This window comes from Glycine soja, chromosome 1 (genome assembly GCF_004193775.1).
Source record: "Glycine soja cultivar W05 chromosome 1, ASM419377v2, whole genome shotgun sequence".
NCBI classification, from domain to species: Eukaryota; Viridiplantae; Streptophyta; class Magnoliopsida; order Fabales; family Fabaceae; genus Glycine; species Glycine soja.
The window spans coordinates 3,788,845-3,802,828 of NC_041002.1; the positions used below are offsets into that span (position 1 = coordinate 3,788,845).

At 29.5% G+C, this 13,984-nt stretch overlaps 1 pseudogene; it reads right to left on the minus strand.

The window, feature by feature from the left end:
- Positions 1–10,417: 10,417 nt before the first annotated feature.
- Positions 10,418–13,798, minus strand: LOC114410316 (annotated as a pseudogene).
- Between the last annotated feature and the right edge of the window lie 186 nt (positions 13,799–13,984).

Here is a 13,984-nt window from a genome sequence, read left to right on the forward strand (position 1 = left end):
ATAAGTTGTTGTATATACCTAGTATTAAAATGAAACTACTCAATAGCGACTACGTTTGAATAGTATTGAGTTGCTTTCCATAAGTAATGTTTTAAATTTGAGTTTAGTTTAGGTATGAAAAAAATATGACTAAAAGGAAAATTATATTAAAAGTGATCATTTATAATAAGATTCTTCAGCCGATATGAATATTTCACACACTAATGTTATGATACCAAAAAAATGGAATTTTAAAGAATTATTTAATTTTTTGTTAATTTGAAAAACTATTATGAGAATGTCACTTTATAAATTAAAATGATAGTTTATTCATGCATAATTAAGGATAAAGTCAGATGCATTATTTTATGTAGAAAGGTCAAGTGCTTGAAATTGTTTATTTGCTGGATTAGCAGCACACATCAGTGTCGGCTAAAAGGTGTTTGATTATTCAAGCCAGTTACTTGAATTTGAATTCCTTTAAGTGTGTAATTAATGGTATCTACTTTCCGATTTCAATTTTGTAAGCCCCACATGATTACGTTCCACTTATGTCTATTCATTTTAAATATTTCAAACTCCAAAAGTTTCAGATCATTAGAGTTTCTTTTACGTTTTACCTACGCATGTTGTATAAATAAGGTAGTATTTTCTATATTAATTAGGAATTAAAGACTCAATTGAACACTAACATAATATTAAAAAAAACTGAACCATAATGATTGGTTCAATTAATAATGAGCGAACCCATATGAGTGCTACAAAAATGACTTCGATGCATTAATAAATATTAAATACAAATATTTTCAACAAACTCAAACAAATAGAAGCGATAAATTATTATTTTTCTCAAATAATAATTTATCACTTCTAAAAAAAAGTTTAGTTAGTAATTAAATTTACCTATCATTTTCTCTAAGGCAAGTTACTTGTCCACCTAAAGGTCAAAGCACCATCAAGATTAACACGGCATGTTATTTTTATGTGCATTTGTCAATTGTATATTTCATGCAAGTCTTATAGGTACATCTCGCACTCTTTTATTTAATCAATATATTTTATTTTTTCTGATAAAAAAAGTTGGATTATTAAATTTAACGTGTCTATTTAGTTTAAAGTTTGGTATAATAAATACTAATATTTTAACATTAAATATGATTGAGATGTGTGTTTAATTAACCTGAATCAAATATTTATATTAAAATGTAATGTATGTTTTTTCATCAAAATTATCAAGATTAATTTTCTAATTTTATAACAATTAATTATGCTTTGAATTGTTGTATGTAAGGAGTTTCATATTTTCCCAAATACTATAACTGACTAGCTCAGTCTAATGAAAAAAGGTTTGAATAGTTTGTATTTATAAGGTTTTAAATTTAAATTTTATTGTCTCTGTTGTACACACCAAAATAATACCTTTCCCTGTGCTTTTAAAAATCATCGTCAATTAATTGCTCGTTTAAACTTTAGAGTATATAATTATGTATTATAACTTATTTTCAATATTGTTTTGGTAATGTCAAGTTTCTTTTGATAATGTATTTTAAATATAAATAAAAATTAAGTTACACATATACTTATTATTCAATGAGAAAAAACCATTCCATATCCTAGTAAATTAAGCGTCTACAGTAATTCTTTTATAATTAGCTTTTTCTTTGATGGGTGAAGTGTATACATTCTCTGAAATAGAGATAAAAAAAAGTTGAATTAATCTATAGATATCTCTGAATTATTTGATAATTTTTTTAGGTTATTATTATTTTTTAATTGGGTTATTGAACTTGTTTTTATTTTTCAATTAGGTCATTGTCGTTAACAACATGATTTAATTATAAAAAAAATTAAGTTCAGGTACTCAGTTAAAAAATAATTAAATAACCCAAATATTTACAGTTTTTTTAAAACAATACTGATCAATATAATTTGTGATGAAATAAACTAGAGACAAATTAAATATTCAATTATTCATGAACCTAGCATGCAACTGAGGGAGCAGATCCACGTTATTGTACGTAAAGAACTAACAGAGAAATGATATATAGATTTTTGTACATTAGAATTTACTATGTAAACTTAATTATTATTATTATTATTATTATTATTATTATTATTATTATTTATTCTTTATTCTATTTCTATACCAACATAATTTATTATCACATGCATACGTGTATACATCATTCCGTGAAAATTATATTCTGCATAATTTGTGGCAGCAACAACTCGAGAGAACAGAACAATGTACGAAAAGGGTAATTAGAAGCAACTTTTGTGTGATGAATAATTGCTTTTAGGAATTGACGGTGATGACCAGTGGCCACATTTATTTGATGCAAATCTTTGAATGTGGTGTCGACTGGTTTACGTTGCCAGAATCGATCAAAAGGGGCCCCTTGACTATTATAGGACATTACCTACTTTTCTTTTTATTTTATGTCTCTCTGTTTATATTGTGGCTTAATTTTGGAGAAAAGGAAAAAGGGAAACTTTTCTGTGTACTACAAAAATTATGAATTATCACACTAATTCTTTGCAAAATTATAAAAATATAATGGTGTTGCCATAGGCCATTATACACCAGAAAATATATGCTTCGTTTGCTTCAAAAGACTGTCGAAAGATAATTATCATTTGTTGGGATTGAACAAGACCCATACATTATAAAACTGATGAGACATCGTGCCTAAAAAAATAAAGGAATTGCACCTCAATGTCGGTTTGTTTGTTAATTTGTTTGAGATTGAAGATATACTTAGAAAAAATGTAATTATGCAATTGCTATCTATTCCTATTCCTATATCATATTAAAAATAATATATTAGTATATATAGGATTGCTATATATGCATGTCCGGAAAAAATCCTTTAAAACTCACAATATATATATATATATATATATATATATATATATATGAGAATGCAATATTTTCAAGTTCATTCCAGAAAATAATTTTATAAAACTTGAAATAAACTCTTATAATCCTCCTGGAATTTTTTTAAAAAAAAATCACATAGTGAAGCAAAATAAACTCATAATCAAAATTATAAATTTTTTGAATCTCAACTCTTGAATCATTTCTCTATTCAGAATCAAATTTAAATATTTGCCATTTGCTTTATTTGATTTTTCCCATTCAATAAACCAATCCACGTTCACATCCTTCTAATTATTAACTTGCAACCATTTTTGGTATTACAAGTCAAAGACACAAAAGGTTAAATCTATTGACATCTATGCTGATCCTTTCAGTTGCCAGACAAGCTTGTTTCTAAGATGATCAACTTGCACTTTTGTGCTTAATTCCAGCACGGCAGTTGTCGTGTCAAATGTTCAAAATCAAAATCACTTCGATTTCATTGACTATTGTTCTTAGGCTGAGCTGTTTTATAAGGTAGATAAATTCACTTCTTAATTTATTTAATTAGTTTAAAAGGTTGGCTGATTTTATAAAATTGTTTGAATAATAAGTTTGTTTGACTAATTTATGTTTAACATGTTATTTAAATATGTTTGACGAGATAAATAAATAATTAACCTCAAACTTTTTGCTTTTCAAAATAGAGCTGTTTTTTTCTTAGTCGTAACTTTATGAGTTTTTAACTTTTTATTTTCACCATTTATTTAGAATTCTTCCTTTATGTTTTTATTGTATTGGCGTCATAATAAAAATAAAATGAAACAAAAAAACGAGAGACTAAAAATAGAAATCAAGATATAAGTAAAGACAAAAAAATATATTTTATGCTAAAATATAAAAAAAATCATTTAAAAAATATTAAATTAACATATTTCAAGTAATTAAAAAGTTTAAAAAATAGTGTGTTTTATATTATTTATATTTATTATTTAAAATTATTAAAAATTAATATTTAACGCCATCTATATACATAATGTTATATTTTAAAGAACAATTTCATTTTTTTTAACTTAATAGCCTTTATTTTAAAATACTGATATCAAAACACCAAATCTGGACTGCGGATTGCCTTTATCATTGTTTGGTTTAAACTTAGAGTTTAGACTTTAGACAAAAAAGGAAAAAAGTAAAAATGAAACACTTCAAATTGAAAGAGAGTTGATGACGTATATGCTGAGGCAAATAGCTGACGACATAAGAGTGAGGTGTATATTACATTATTACCTACGCGTATGGATTGGGTCACGATGATGAGTTGTCATATCAACATTCCATGTTATTATTTTTTTTTTCTTCTAATTATTTCATGTTGTTAACTTTTATATATAAACAAGAGGTTTAATCCTATCCCACTATGTCAACTCCTTTTCAGGTAAAATAATACCTTTAATTTTAACTTAATGTCCAAATCAGGAATCAAACATAAATCATAATTAAGTGATTTAAGTGTTAAATCACTTGTACGGATAACTTTTAATTATTTCATGTTGTTATTACTATCAATGTTAGTGCTTCTCTATATATAAATTATGGTTTATCAAGAATAAAAAAAACATTTTAAAATATTAATTCATTGTTAAAGATGACTTAAAATTAATAATTTATTATTTAATGAACTTTTTTTATCCTAATACTCTATCCGATAGTTATTAATATTTATCAAATTTCTTAGCCCTATTAAATCAAATGAAAAAAAGTAGAAAAACATATTTCTTATCCATTTCTCTCTTGTCAAACCGGTGAAATATCTTGAGAATCTGAATTTTTTTCCTCTTCATCTCTCTTCTTTGCTACTTCTTTAGTTTCAAACATAACCTTAATAGAAAAAGTTAAATTAAGATTTCTAAAAATTTATTTGAATAAATAGATGAATTTAAATATTTTAAGAAAGTCTATTTCACCAAATAAAATCAACTCCCTAATTATTAAATTTTAAATGTTTGAGTTAGACCTAAAATTATAATCCTTAAAGTAAATAACATATTTCTTTATCTTATATTTATATGATCATTTAAATATTTGATGCAAAATATATTATTAATGTAAATTTTATACAAAAATAGTTTAAAATTTAAATTTATTATTTTTTAATTTATTATATTTTTATAATCTTATATATTATCTTTTAAAATATCATGTATAAGATAAAATTCTATTTTTGCATAAATTAGAATATATATAATTATATAAGCTTTATTTTTATTTTATATTTTTATAATATTATGTATTTTTATCATATTATTAAAAACATATTTTATACAGTAAAGATATAATATAAATTTTATTTTTAAAGTATATTTTTTATATAAATTATAATTTCATAAAATAATAACATTTTATTATCTTTTAAAATATTTTTATATGTGCTTTAACAACAACATTTTATTTTATCTATATTAAGATATTCTTGTTATTTTTTATAATATTATTTTTATTTATATTTAACTTTATTTAATCAAGTACGTAATTCTTTCAAAGAATTAAATTATATGGTAAAGATACATAATTAAATAAAATAATAGTATTTTTTATTTTTTAAATTATTTATGTATGTGATTTATCGACATTATTTTTATCTATATTATAATAAATAATATGAATATCTTAATATAGATAAAAAAAATTATTGTCACTTAATCACAAGTATTATTTTAAAAGATAAATATAATATATAAAATTAAAATAAAACTTATATAAATATACATATTCTAATTTTAAAAGATATATATGTTTCATGTCATGCAAATATTACTATTGTGTGTGTATATAATTCGTGAGATATGATAAATTGTTATAATGAAATTATGATTGAGAATGTGTATAAGTGATAAATTGAGTATGTGTTGAATTTTAAGATAAGTGTATTGAGTTGTGAGTTATGAACTGTGTAATATCTCATTCTTCGTAAAATAAATTAAAAATGATTTTATTTAAAATAAATAGAATTTTACAAAAATAATGAGATTTTTGTAATTAAATAAATAAGGAGACATATTTTTTATTAATTAAAATAATAATTTTAAGGTAAATAAAATAAATATATGTTATTAGAAAATAAAAATGATAATTTATTTATTCATTTGATAGAGAGTAAAATAGAGTTTTTTTTTATAAAACAATAAAATAAAGAAGAATAGATAAATAATAGGCTGAGAATACTATACTTATAAATAGAGACATACTAAGTCAGTTTTACATTTACGATACTCTATGCTCTCTCATCCTCTCAAATTCGTTTTCTCTTTCCCCTCTCCCAAAATTCTTTTTTCTTTCTCATACACTCAAACATATCTTAGTAAAATTACGATCCCAGATGTTTTAACCGTTGGATCGTCGTAAATTTAAACACCAGCTTTGGAACTCATTTTCTCACATCTGCACCGTTGAGATTTGTGAAATAATATTTTCGGTGAGAGAAATATCCCTCGCATAGAGCTCTCTTTCTTTCTCGCTTACACCCAAATCTGTTCCAATAAAACTATGATCCCAAACTTTTTAATCGTCAAATCATTGTGAAATTTGAACACCAGGTTTGAAAATAAGTTTTTCTTATCTCGACCGTTAGGATATGTGAAATAATATTTGTGGAGGGGGAAATTCTCCTTGCACGCAAACAGTGAAATGAAGGTTTCGATCCCTTTTCCTTCTCTCTAACGCTTGAAAATCCTAACAGAGCAACCCGAGGAAAAGTTTGAGGAATCTTAGGAAACCGCTAGAGACACTGCTATCACTGCCGAACTACACATGTGAGCCCGCTTAGAGGTAAGGGATGAGTTTATCGCAATTGGAGTTAGAATGAACATGTGTAGGAATCCTTAGAGGATCAAATTGAGATTTATTTTGGGATGCTTATTGTATTGTAATTCTTCATGTATGATTATATTTTTTTTTTGTTTTGGATAAGACTTACTAGATTAGCGTGATAAATTGTTATATTGGGATCATGAAATTGTGATTGAAATTATGTGTAAGTGGTAAATTGAATATGTGATGAATTGTGAGATAACATATTGATTTGAGATTATAACATTGTTATTGAGATTGAATATAAGTGCAAAGTTGAACATGTGTTAATTTGTAATATACATGTAAAATGTGATGATAGATTTTGACATTGTGAGATATTAAATTGTGGACATGATGTATGATTGTGAATAAGTGTATGGTTAGCACTTGATGTGACAATTACTTGTGTGTTGTGAGTTATGAATTATACAATAACCCGACCAGTGTTTACCTTGAGAAAAGTGTTTTATGCATGAGGTGTTAAAAGTAAAGTGTAGGGTTCCAAGTTAGGAACCTAAGGTGTTAAATTGTAGCACAATGTGCGAGGTGTTAATAGGAAAGTGTAGGGTTCCAAGTTAGGAATCAAAGGTCTTAAACTGTAGTGTAATGTGTTAAACGTGTTTAAAAACAAGTGTAAGGTCGTGGATGTTGTATAATTCATGAGCAGTGTCTGCGTGCAAAAGTTGTTTTAGGGGTTGGACCTGAATCAGGAAGGTGAAGTCCTAACGGATTCTTCAGAGTCTAGACGTTGGGGGTAAATACACTCGGTTTGAGTGCTCCTTTAAGCTTATATTGATCCCATATGGTTGGAACATTCTTGCAAAACAGAGTGACCCTAACTAGTCACTTTATGATTTTACCTAGTGAGAGTGACCTGATATACCCATTGTGTGGTGTGTATTTTTATGTACTCCTAGGCGCCCTGATATTGTTTTTCACTGATATGGTACCACATTGCATATAAGATTGAGTCTTAGTATATCTGTTGCATAATGCTTGTATAATTATCATTGTGACTTGTTGTGTGATAGCGGGTAGTGAATTGTGTAAGTGTAAGATATTATGTTGTACTTAAGATTTATTGTTCTAAACACCCAATTAATGTGAAAGTGTGAAATGTAATTTTTTGATTAAATCCTTAGGACAAGTGATGTTACGAAATGAGTGATAAAATGATGTAAATTGTGCTAAGTTAAACTTGTTATACTTATATTATATGATATGTATATCTACATGTTGTCCCGTTTCTCTCTATAATTTGGAATGTAATAACTCACTCCCTATGTGATATTTGTGTTTGGATCCTGTGATGATTTCGAACATTGTGTTCGTGAGAGCAGATGGTTAGGTAGATGGCTTTAAAGAGCCTCGCACTAAAGGACACTAAGACACAACGCTCTGATAGAATGTGACATTGGGACATGATGTTCTGAATATGTTATTTTACTTTATTTTATTTTGCTGCTTAACTTGAATTCTTTTGAAAACTTGAACAACCTTATTTTGAGCCGAAAATGTTTCTGATAAGTTTTATTTGGTAACAATGAAGTGAATGTGAACCTCCTTTTACCCACGTGAATTTGTTTAAGCGATTTGAAAAAAATTGATTTAATAAAATTTCATATTTTTATATCTTTTTCTTGATTATATGTATGTCGGGGTAGAGGGTGTCACAAACCTTACAATCACATAACTGTAGGACCCTTTAAAAGCAACAAGTTAATGCGTGACGAGTATTATGATGGGATCTACTGTGGGAACCCGCCGAGTTGAATCACTTTGAGGCACAACGAGTTAAAATGATTTTAAAAATAATTAAGTAGTTGTGTGTATTGCATAGTTTATAGGTAAAGTCTATGTTTGTGCCATGTATATATTAATATTGTGTGATGTGTATATGATTCATAAGGTGTGATAACATGTAATTTTGGGATTATAACATTGTGATTGAGATTGAGTGTATGTGATAAATTGAATGTGTTGAATTGTAAGATACATGTGTATTGAGATATTATAAGCATTGAGTTGTGAGTTATGAACCATACAATCACACGACTATAAGACCCTTTAAGGACGACGAGTTAATGCGCGACAAGTATTGTGATGGGATCCACTATGGGAACCCGACGAATTTAATCACTTTGAGGCGCGATGAATTAAAATTATTTTGATTATAATTAAGGAGTCGTGTCTTTGTATAATTCATAGATAGAGTCTATTTGTTAAAATGTTTTTTGGGTTGAACTTGAATCAAGAGGGAGAGACCTTAACGAACTCTTCAGAGTCTAGGCCTTAGGGGTAAACACACCTGATTTGAGTACTCCTTTAAGCATGTGTCGATCCCAAGTTGGAGCATTCTCGCAAAATAGCGTAACCCTGAGTAGGCTCCCTGTGATTTTACCTAGTGATAGTGACCTGACTTACTAGTGGTTTTACTCTTAGGTGCCCGACGAAGTTTTTCAGTAACATGATACCATATTGCATATAGAATCGAGTCTTAGTGTATCTATTGCATAACATTTATGTAATGATCATCGTAACTTGTTACGTGATGATGAGTAATGAATTATGAGTGTGAGATGTTGTATTGTACTTGAGATGTGTTATTTTGAAAGTGATTAATGTGAAGGTGTGAAATGTGATCTTGTGATTAAATCTTTGGCACAAGTGATGTTACACAATGAGTGATTATACTCATATTATATATATGTGTCTTCGTTTATCTCTACTTGTTTAGGAATGTGATAACTCACTCCCTATGTGTTGTTTGTCTTTGGATCCCATGATGATTTCGAACCTTGTGTTTGTTGTTTGTCTTTGAATCCCATGATGATTTCGAACCTTGTGTTCGTAGGAGCAGATGACTAGGTGGATGACTTTAAAGAATTTTGTATTAGAAGACATTGAGACACAATGCTCTAATAGAGTGTGACATTGGAGCATGAATTTCTGTTTCAATTGTATGATGTTATGAACATGTTATTTTACTTTATTTTATTCTACTGCTTAACTTGAGTTCTTTTGTAAACTTAGACAGTCTTGTTTTGAGCCAGAGATATTTTTAATAAGTTTTATTTGGTAACAGTGAAACGACCTTTTACCCATGTGAATTTGTTTACATGATTTAAATAAAATTGATTTAATTAAATTCTGCATTATTATATGTTTTTCTTATTTACATATATGTCATGGTAAAAGATGTCACAATCTCCAATACAACTCCTCCCACACCCCATCACCATCATCTTCAGCATCTAACTTTCCATTTGATGAAATTAACCCCTTAGCCATCCAAAGTTCAATTCAATATTGCTTCCTTATTTCTGCATCTTTGGGAAATATTGAACAAAAAGCAAAACATTGTCTAAGTTTTATTGGTTGGATCAAGTAACTTAATCTCAAGATAGACATTATGGAGTTTTCGTTATCTGACAACTCCAAAAGCTTGCTTTGCAAAACATTGACCATCATGTTAGAATTAAGGGTTGACAAAAAGAGAAATGTGTGTTCCAATATTTTAAATCGTAAAATTTGGGAAAAAAAATAATTTTGATTCTTTAAATTTTAAGAACTATGTTCTTCCTCTGGTTTGCAAGAAGAAGTCTGGCAATGGCATCAATCGAAATTAGAACATTCAATTCAATTCTAACATCACTTCTCTAACTCCTGAACACAAATGTCAATAACAATATATATATATATATATATAGAGAGAGAGAGAGAGAGGAAGGAGTTGGATTCACAATATACCTGGACAGCCACACCAATCATAATTCTGAAATAGCTTTTCTAACTCCTCACATGTGAATAAGGGAAATGTGAGCTATTTTTGGCCAGTCTTCTCCCGTTTTCTTCTCAGATCGCTTCCTTAACTTAGGACAACAACAGATAATCCACAAAATTTTCATATTGTTAAAGCTTAGGCTCTCTGAAAGACATCTCAACTTGGGACACCGCAAAATTGTCAATTTGAGAAGCAAGGGAAGGTTTTCAAAACAATCAGGAAAAGATTCTAGCTTCGGAAGATCCTTTAATGTTAAGGACTTCAACAAGGAAAGGTTTCCCAAGCAGCCAGGCAAGGATTCTAGGTTTCGAAGATCATAAACTGTTAAATTCTTCATGGCAGTCAGATGTTGTAAACCTTCCACCTCTCTGTAATTGTCAAATGTCAAATCCTCAAGACAAGTCAGGCAATGAGAACTTGCCAACACATTGAACTTCCCACACCCATAAATTTTTAATTTCTTAAGAGAGTGCAACTCTTGCACCAATACTTCCTTCGCCAAAAATTTATGACATTCAAAAATATATATTGTGGAAAAGCGTGGGAACATGTTTTCCCCATTCTCCCTTGATAACCTTGTTAGATTTAGCAGAGAAGAGAGTGAAAGATATTCTAAAGTCTTGAAAACTTCTCTACCATCATAGCACTCCTCGTATATGTATTTTATATTAATCACCTCAGATATCCTTAGACTCTTTAGAAAAGGTAGTTTATTCAACACTGGAAGTTGTACGCAACTTTTGCAGCGCCACCACCATATAAGATTAATATTTAAGAGAATGACTAGACATCCATTGTGGGAAATGGGCACCTTTATATCCTTCCACGCTCAAACTTTGAAGTTGTTGGGCTTAGATTCAAGCACTTCAAGAACCCCTCCTCAATATTTTCTTGTAATTCCCACTCTTTTTTATTATATATTTGCCATGACAACGTCAACTTATTGAGTTGATTCATCGACATATTGGCTTCTTTGGCATCCATTACACTTTTTACTTTCTCCATATTCTCAATATGAAGATCTCCTTTTAGCTTCAATGGTCCCAATTCTGCCAAAAGGAACCCTTCTTTATTGCCAACTATGTAATATCTTAAAATCCTTAGGGAAGTCAACTTTCCTATACGAGGAGGCAAGCTTGATAGAGCGTGGCACTTATTCAAAGATAGTTGTTGTAGAGATTTTACGCGTATCAAACTATTAGGCAACATCTTGAGACAAGTACAATAGTCTAGAAGAGTTCTGAAGCAACCATGAGAAAGATTCAAGTACCTTAAATGTTTTAAATCACCAACTGAAGATGGCAACTTTTCTCTTTCCACAAAGTCAAGTACCCACAAAGAATAACATTTCAACATATCAGAAGAAACTCGGTAAGCATAGAAAAAGTGATCTTATAATATATAGGTCCTCAAAGATTTGACTCGATGCAACTGGACTAAATAAGCTTTCTTAGATGAAACATGGTGGATTTGTTCAGACAAAGTAGTTACATCGTTGTCATTTATATTGCAACAAACATATTTTGCAACCAGTTGTGCAAGATCATGAAAAAGATCGTGCATTTTGAAGCTTTCAACTTTGCCCATCATCTTTCACAATATCCTGAAAAAAATGATCTTCGATACAGTTCATCCCACACTCCATCACCATCATCTTCAGCATCTAACAATCCATTCGATGAAATGAATCCATTAGCCATCCAAAGTTCAATTAAACATTGCTTCCCTATTTCTTTATCTTTCGGAAATATTGCACAAAAACATTGTCTATGTTTTATTGGTAGGTTCAAATAACTTAATCTCAAGACAGACATTATGGAGTTTTCGTTGTCTGATAAATTCGAAAGGTTGCTTTCCAAAACACTACGCCGCTGATTTTATTTCTTTTAGAATGTAAGAGATCTCCTATTGCTTTTGTTGCAAGAGGCACACCTCCACATCTCTTTACTATCTCCCTCCCTATGACCTCGTGCTCTTCTTGTTCTCCTTATTTGATTCAAAGGCTCAATCTTTAAGCAATTCCCAATAATCTTTGTTAGATAACTTTGTTAATTCATGAGGAGGATGCATTATTGTTCTCATGATTGTTGCAACCTCTGAAAGATGAGTAGTAACCAGTATGGAAGAACCCTTTGCCCCACAAGCCAGTACAAATTTCAACCTCTCCCAGTTATATGGCTTATCTTCCCACACATCATCCAAAACAAGCAAATATTTTTTCCTCGAAGCAGATCTTGGAGTTTACATTGTAGTGACTCCAGACCCAAGTCCTCACAAGGTTGTCGAAGCGATGCTTCGATGATAGTTTTCATTATTCTATTCAAACTGAAATTTTCCGAAACACGCACTCAACGTTTTATTTCAAAGTGGTTGACTACCTTCTCATGATGGAAGATGTGTTGGACAAGTGTTGTTTTTCCAAGTCCACCTACTCGGAAAATAGGATAGACTAATAAATTCTCAGAGCAAGGAAAATTTGCATCACCAATCAAAAAGTCTACAATTCTTTTTGTATCTTCTTCTCTTCCATAGACTTTTTGATCAGTGATGGACAAGATGGTTTGGTGCCACTCAGGGACTCCAGTGATTCTCTCTTGAAATATGGAAGTCAAACCAAGCTGGTCCTTTTCTTTAGCGATTTGATCTAATCTCTCACTTATACTTTTCATTCTCGTTTTGCAATTTTGTAACGGAAACAAAGATGCATGGCTTGAAAAGAGGATAAGGAAGAGCTTAGTACCATTTCAGATAGACAACACTTGACTTCATATTCCAACCACAATTCTTCATAGGCACATTCCTCCAACACGTCATCCAGCTCATAAGATGCATCTGTTAGCTTTCCCAGCCAATCCTTGATAGCTTCATTTGAGAATTGTTTCTCCTCAGCATCTTGAAACTTGGCCTTGATTGCAGTGAACATGTTGTGAAGCTTTTTCTTTTCTCCATTGAAACCCAGAAGTGTTCCCAGCTCTGTTGCTGCGAGGGAGCTCAAATTTTCAAGCACAACTTTGAATACAGCCTCAGCCATCTTCCAAGTTGTATCTCACAAAATGAAAATGCAAGAGAGATTGTGTTGTGTGCTTCAGAAATAGAATGGTATGGTCAAGTAAGAGATAGCACTGCAGAGAAGACGTTTTGGATACACTTGGAAAGTCAACAATGCACCCAACCCGAGAAGAAATGTATTATTAGATTTTTTAATGTGGTGGGCCAACCGGCATGGCAGAAGAGTGGACATTGATTAGAAATTTATTTGAAATTTTATGTTTAAGTATTAGTTGAAATTACAAGTATAGGAAAAAAATATTATAGATATGGATTAAATAAACATACACAAACTAACATGTTACAAATACACCTAAAAAAACGTTACAAATGAAATGAAAACATATATGAAAATATTATAAATTTTAAGCTTAAATAATTTTTTTTCCTTGAAATATAATTGTATTTTGCTTTGGCCTCTAATATTTTGTTTGAATTTTAGTTCCTGTAAAAAAAAATCTTTC